General features: G+C 41.1%; 1 non-coding gene across 1 annotated transcript; it reads left to right on the top strand.

Moving 5' to 3' along the window:
- Positions 1 to 204: 204 nt before the first annotated feature.
- LOC112090085 lies at positions 205 to 309 on the top strand. The gene has a single exon (XR_002901443.1). It is a non-coding gene; the product is annotated as a small nucleolar RNA R71 (small nucleolar RNA).
- Positions 310 to 7834: the final 7525 nt, after the last annotated feature.

Genomic DNA, 7834 nt, shown 5'->3' with positions numbered 1-7834 from the left:
AAAAAAAAAGAAGAGAACGAAAGCTTTATCAAGCGATCGTATTCAAGACAATCATTGCTATTGGCTTGAGCCAAATTTTCGATGAGGGCTCTTCCTTGGGCTATCGTCTTTTGTCCAAAATCTCCATTGCTAGCTGTATCAAGCGAAAGTTTGTATTTTGGTTGCAAACCTCGGAAAAATGTGCTCAGCAGGCTTGATCCAGGAAATCCATGGTGAGGGCAATCACGTTCATACTCCTTAAAACGTTCCCAGGCTTCATAGAAAGATTCAGTCGGTCCTTGTTGAAAGCTTGAGATCTTTGTTCTCAACAAGTTCGACCTTGACTTAGTATAGAAGTGATTCAGGAAAACAGTTTTACACTCTTCCCAATTAGTAATCGATCCTGCAGGCAAAGATTTCAACCAACAGTGAGCTTTGTCTGCTAATGAAAAAGGGAACAACTTACATTTTAAATAGTCTGCTTGATGCGTGCTCGTGTCAACTACGTGAGGGAACAAGTTTTACCCTTAACAAAACAAATGAAAGCCGCAAGTGCACAGCTAATCAGTTGTAGTATTTAGGGATCGAAGCCACAGAGATTTGTGTGCCTGGTATTCTTCTACGGTTTTTAACTTTATGTCTAGACTAAATTGGTTTTAATGGTTGGTTGTTTTTCTTGCGAATTAAACTAAAACAAAAGAGAGCAAATAAATCTATCCTAAAAAGCAAGTAAAGAAAATCGAATGAAATGCAAATGGAATAAGTAAAATATCGAACTAAACGAAAATAAGGCAAGTAAAATATCGCATGAAAGGTAAATAAAGCAAGTAAATAACGAACTAAGGAAATTGAAATGCAGGTCTAAGAAAGCAAGTAAAAATCGATGGAATTGTAAACTATGGCTAAAAACGCTGAGCTTTTGGGAACTCTAAGGGATCATAATCGGTTTTAACACTAAGGTAGATAGATTGGGATTGACAGATAACGATATATGGGTTCTAGAGCTAGAGTACGGCGGTATGACTACGTCACTGTCGTGATCATAACCAACTGTTTCTCGCAACCCTGACCAGTAGGTTTCAACTCTGGCCCTGGAAGGGAGAGAACGCAAAAGCTGCACAAGACTCGTCAATACTCACGATCTCGCCGCAGGTAGGTTTCCATTCCTACGGAAAAATCGCCTGTTTCATTCAAGGGCTGATACTTAATGAAAACTTTCGCAACACTAACTATCTAGATCAGATACTAGGTGATCAATCAAGCATACATACAATAAGAAGAAGAATAAACAGAGAACAGGTCGAAATCCCAGATCTATAAACCTAGATGTCTTAATCGATTATGAGAGTCCCTTTCGGGAACCCTAAGCCCAACTCGGGATCTACTCAGACATGGCTGAGTTTGACATCATCATTGGTTTTAAGAAAAGTAATGAAAAACAGTAAAGAAAAGAGATAAAGAAAGCTTCTCTATTGAAGAACTCGGACTTGAACAATCTTCTACAAAAATCTCATAAAAACGGCTAAAGGAAAAGGTTTTCTGTAAAGTATGAAAGGTTGTCTCTAAAAACGACCTAAATGACATGTATTTATAGTCTCCAATACTCCATGGTCTCTAGGGTTCCGGAATTGAGGCTGAGAATGACTTTGGGCTTCAGATAAGTGGGCTTTAAGTCGGAGGTTGATTGCCGCGGTCGGGAGTGTTGTGACCGCGGCAATTGGCTTTTTGGCCGCGGTCGGGAAGCTTCTGACCGCGGCAAATAGTTTGTTGGCCGCGATCGCGTGAGCTGCTGGCCGACTTCGAGTGGCTCCGGGGCTAATGAAATATATTGAGATCCAATCGTTGGAATGTCTCCAAACCAAGTGCAATTGAAAGCTGGTTGATGCTTCTATAAGTTGTCCAATTTTGAGGGTGATCAGACGGTGAGAAGGTCTTCGTCTCTCCATGAGAGTTCTGACGGTCAGCATTTATCCAAAAGAGTCTTTTTGTTCCATTTTGTGCCTCTTTAACCCAAATTACCTGAAAAGTCTTTTAAAATCCGGAAACATAGAAATCCTTTGAAAACCTTTGAAAATAGATTAAAAACACCTGTAAAAGATATTAAAATTATCCATAAAAATGGTCAAAATCCGGTGTTATCAACTCCCCCAGACTTAGTCTTTTGTTTGTCCTCAAACAAAACAAAGGCTAAATCTCGGCGAAAGGTTTGAAAACGCAGGAACTAAACAAAATCTCAGAGACCAAACTTCTAGACCAATATCAATCAGTATGCATCAATCAGGAATAGCCAAGAAAATTCTTACTAGCAATACAGGCATAACTAGTCCGTTAATCCGTCACGCGGAAATCTATGCACTAAGATCTAACTTCCAGTCAACTAGCTCTCAACATTCATTAAAAATCTCGATGGTTCTCATCAAAGAGAGTCTAGGCAAGGCAATCTAGGCTAGATGTCAAAAAGGGTTATTCTAGGGGTAAGGCTTAAAGTGTTTACGGGTTACCTGAAGATCTGGAGAATGCAAGATATTATGCAAAACCGCAAGAGAGAGTGAAGCTGTTGGTATCCACAGTTTTCAGTCACTTTCTTCTTGACATAGATTCCTGGTCTTCTTCCTCAGGTTCTCTCCAAACTCCCCCAGACTTAGATTTTTGTAAATCTTTCAAAACAATAGCTCCTTAAACGAATAGTGGTTGCTCATTGCTCCACAAATTTCGACAATCTAAGACTCATTAGGCTTTTTGTTTCCCTTTCTCTTTTCACGTTTTTTTTTTTTTTTTTTTTTTTTTTTTTAAGAGAGAAAAGGAACATCTTTAGATATAGATTCTTAGAGAGCACGAATTTACCAGTTAATATCTGTCTTGTAAAGCTTTATTATGTTTCTGATACTCTTCCTTCCCAATTCCATTCAGTCACCTTCTAAAGAGAGAATGCATGAGGATTGAAAACAAGGGTTTTGGGTTTAGGGTATGGTACTAGATAAAGATAAACTGGTCATCTAGGACGACAAATAGTGGTAAAAGTGATGGTAAAAGACGTCCTAGATATGTATGTCGATGACTGCCTAAAATCAATGATGAGAAAATTAGATATAAATATTAAGTCCAAATAAAATGAGCCAGTATATCCTGTCAGAAAGAATCTCCATGAATAGAAGTCCTCTGGTGGGAGTTCGTAGTGCAAGTACTCTAGCTACCACCTAGTCTAGTGCTAACCACAAATGAGCTATTATGCATAGTGTAGAAGCGTGCAGGTCTAAATCATCATAGTTTTGCGTCAAACATTCCTGGATAATACTTAATGTCGAATAGGTTACATATTAAAATATAAAAAGTACTTGAAATTAAAAAGCAAAGCAGGAAAATGATTAGTACGGATAGACATCCTCCCCCAGACTTAAATCACACTGTCCCCAGTGTGAAAAAGTTGGTGAGAATATGGTGAATAAAATCAAAATAAAATAAGATAAGATAAAAGAAGAGAAAATGATGATAGAACCGTGATGGTAGTGAAGTGCTGATCAATCACTCATCCTCCGAAGTGTCGTCTGCGAAATGGTGCTGCTCTTGTAAGAAGGTGTCAACGCGCTCAAAGCGTCGTCCCTGTCTCTCAACTCTGCGCTCCAGATCGGAATGAGTGTGTGATGATGTAGATGATGAGGTGTGGCCGGTCGGAATAGATGGCTGAAAATGAGCACGGGCCGCAGCTGCATCACGCCTTGCCTTGGCCACTATGTACTGGCCAATGGTGAATGGTAGACGAGGTACGGATGGCAGAAAATCATCGGATACCGGAGTCCATCGAGGGCGTCCTCCATAGCTCAATCTCGGGATAGATGCTGAAGGTAAGCGGACTCGGTGCTCTTCGGTGCCAGTGCAATACTTGTAACCAAACCTGTCTGGATCGAAAGCGGCACGAGAGATAGTGTGATCGCGAGAAAGATAAAGTAGATCATACCAGACATCGGGAAGTGGATCATCAGATGAGAAATCGAATCCTACAGCCTGTAGTATCGCTGTAATAGCACTCCCGAAAGCTGGAGTAGCGTCCTCGCAACCATGTAAATCATGCTTCACCTTTACCATATTCTGCGCTATGATCCAGGCAAAGCAGGCAAGTCGTGGGTCGTCCATAAATGGGATCTGAAGTGTAATGAGCTCAGTCTTCAAAACACCTCCTATGTTGGCTCTAGAGAAGATCGTGTGTGCTAAGAGTTTGTGCACAACTTTCACTGCTGGGTGGCTAAGAAGGGCTGACTTAGATCTCCCACTATCATAGGCTCCATGACCCATCTCTATCCACAGGTTATGATCAGGTTCATCTTCAAGGTAAATGCCATCAGTGTATGGAAGCTTAAGAGCTTCACAAATCTCGGAAATGGTGAGAGAATAAGGCTGTCCGCGGATAGAGAATGACAAGATGCTATCTGAAGCTCTGGGGTTCCCCTCTTTGTGTGGTGGAGTGTAACTGTCGCTAAAACTCACGGACTAGTTCAGGATAAGTCGGAAGGTTCAGCTCCAAGTAGGGTCTCAGCTTAAGTGCATCGATGTACCAGATCACATCCTCTCTGATTCCAAGCATCTCGAGTGTATGATAATCAATGCAAGGCGTGGGTTTGATGTTCAGCTTCTTGAAACGCCTTGCATAGTCCACTCTCGTGTTTGTCTCCCTCCCAATGTATCGAATCTGTGGTGGCTCGGGAGGTGCTCGTGTTTCCCTCGAGTGCTGGAGCAATCTCATCACATAGCTTCTTCTTCTCGGTCTGGCTTGGTTCAGCTTGTACTCTCCTAGAGTAGCATCGTCGGGAATGTCATCGGAGCTGCCACTGGTTCGACGGCTCCTTCGGAATCCGGTTTCGTCCATTTTCTGCAAAATGAAATGATTCTTGGAAAAAGAGTGAATTTGGATGCTAATTTTAACACATTAAGATCTGTTATACTAATACTAGTGTAAAGAGATTAATTAAAACTATTAGCAAACAAAATTGATATTAAATCAGAGAAATCAAGTAGTTCATGACTAAATTCGGATTTTTGATGTTCTCAACATAGAAATCTTCTAAAAATCGGTTTTTATGAGCAATTTCCATGTGAATTCTAAAGATTACCCAATACTAATCACTAATCACACAAGACCAAATCAAATTCATCAATTTTGCTGTTCCAAATTCGATTTTTATTAAGCATGTAGAATCCAAATTTCAAAAATCTCAATTCCTCTTAAGCTAGGTGCTAAAATCGATTTTTAGATAACCTAAATGGATAATCTATCATTCTTAAGCTATTTCCACCATCAATAGACCAAGATTTTGGGTTTTTAAAGAAAACCCTAAGTTCAAAATCGAGTAAGAATGGTGAGTTTGAGGTTCATACCTTGCTGGAAAAAGAGAATTGATGGCAGAATTGAAATCAGCTTTGAAAAAGAGTGAGGTTTGAGCCAAAAATCTTTTAAAAAGCTTAAGAATTGAAAAATGTGTTCTTTCTCCTAAATCTCTAAGTCTTTTGGAAGAGAAGAGAAGAAAGAGTTTTGATCCAAAAAGTCTGTTTCTTTTCTTTAAAAAGCGTTTTTGAAGCAAAAACGGAAAATTTCTGGAAATTTTTAAGTTTACGGGAACTTACCTTTTCTTGTTTGCACATTAGGAAAGTTTAAAACTTACGGAGGATCTTTTCGGGTTTTACCGGGAACATTTCGGGAAACACCGGGAATCACCAGGCAACACCGGGAAATCACCAGGCAAAACCGGGAAATACCGAAAAACGGCAGGAATCCGCGGCGTCTCCTCAACGACCAACGGCCGCGGTCAGGAGACGCGCGACCGCGGTGGCTGAGGGCTCGGCCGCGGTCACATTCACGGTGCCGCGGTCGATGCACCTTTGGCCGCGGTTCCGTCAGTTGCGACCGCGGGTCTTCCTCCTGCGGCCTATTGTCCAATCTTCTCGTCTTTGCCGGGCCGAGCAGCTAAGGACCTACCTTTTTCTTCTTGGTTTTTCTAATTTTCTGATTTTTTTGTGTTTTTGTTTTATAAAATACCTAAAACTTAAAAAGAAAAAGAAAGCATAAATTCTAAAAAGGAAAAGAAAACTAAAAGAAAGAGTACCTAAATGGGTTGCCTCCCATTAAGCGCTTTTGTTTTAAGTCGTTTAGCTCGACGTAAGCATGAGGAATCAGGCTGATTTGAATGGCACTCCACTTGATGTGCCTTTATCACTTCCAGTTGGTGGAGGTTTTACTTCTTCTCCTTGAAGAGAAGTCTTTTTACCTTTACTCTTCTTTCGGACTTTAATGTTGTTCAGAACCCTTTTTGTGTTTTCGATCAGCTCCTGGATTTGGTCCGCACTAGTTTCTGTTGCGTCTCGTGGAATGATGATCTTGATCTTTGCAAAAGCTTTCGGCTTCTCTTTTTCTTTCTCTTTTGGCCTGTTTCCTTTACTTGGAAATTCATCTAAGATAGTAGGATAGTGCCTTTTTCTGTCCACATTGAGGAAAACAGCATGCCGGTTTGCGTGATCGATTATTGCTCCTACTGTAGCTAGGAATGGTCTCCCGAAAATGAGTGGCCTCTCCTTGTCTTTATCCATCTCCAGGACTTGGAAATCTGCTGGAACAATCTTATCTCCCACTAGAACTTGTAGATCATGAATCGCCCCTTCAGTATCTTTTTGAGATGAATCTCCAAAGATAACCTTAACCGTCGATGTCCTTAAGGTTTTTATGCCCAATTTTTTGGCAAATGTCTTAGACATGATGTTGACATTGGCTCTGGAATCGCCCAAGCAGTCTGTTAACTTGATTCCTGAAATGAAACATTGGAAAACAAAACGTCCCGGATCTTCGGCTTTGGTAAGCCTTTGAAACGGTGATCGTTCGGGTACCTGAAACGGTGGCTGCTTGGGATCGATATCCTTGTACAGTGGTACAAAGATTGGGGTTTTTTCTTTCTTTCCATCGGTTCCGGCCTCTTCTTCGGGCAATGTGGTTATGGCGTTGCAAAACTTCTTAGGGTTATCTTCAACTCTTCCTGGAAGAACTCCACTTTGCCTCTTCATAGAGTCGGCTGTTTGGGCGACTTGCACATCTAACTTTTTTACGTGCGAAGATAAAGATTCAAACTTACCATTCAGATCATTGTACATGCAGTCCACTTTCACGTTCTCGTCTTTAGATGCTTTTTCGTTCGTCATAACGAGCTGTTGGATTGACTGTTCAAGTCTACCGATTTGTGAAGCTAGCTGGTTCGTCGTGACTCCCCGTTGTTGTACAAATTGATTGTTAAAACCCGTACCTTGGTAGTTATATGGCTGTCGCGGTTGATATGGTACTATTCCTCCAAAGTTTCCACCTTGAAACTTGTTTTGGAATGATTTTTGCTGAGGTGGGTAGTACTGATCTTGAGGGTTCTCCACATTTGGATTGCGGTAAGAGAGATTTTTGTAATTTGCGTTCCGGAAGTTGTTGTTGAAGTTGTTGTTGGAGCGATTTTTGTATGGCACCAGTGCTCCTACGTAGTTCACATCTTCTTCTTGAAATGCTTGATTAATGTGATCGATATCACTAGGTCCTTCCTCTTCTGTGCCATTGTTGGTTTCACAGGCATGGATCGGGCGATTGTTGCTCTTCAGAAGCTCGCTCACCATGTTCTTCAACTCGGTTATCTCCCTGTTGTCTATTCCGGCTTGCTTCATCGATCGATCGTATTCAGGACAGTCATTGCTATTGGCTTGAGCCAAATTTTTGATGAGAGCTCTTCCTTGGGTTATCGTCTTTTGCCCAAAATCTCCATTGCTAGCTGTATCAAGTGAAAGTTTGTATTTTGGTTGCAAACCTCGGTAAAATGTGCTCAGCAGGCTTGATCCATGA

Source organism: Eutrema salsugineum, unplaced genomic scaffold (genome assembly GCF_000478725.1).
Source record: "Eutrema salsugineum unplaced genomic scaffold, Eutsalg1_0 scaffold_11, whole genome shotgun sequence".
Classification (NCBI taxonomy): Eukaryota; Viridiplantae; Streptophyta; class Magnoliopsida; order Brassicales; family Brassicaceae; genus Eutrema; species Eutrema salsugineum.
The sequence above is the reverse complement of the archived record's forward strand: the minus strand, read 5'-3'. Positions and strand labels throughout refer to the sequence as shown.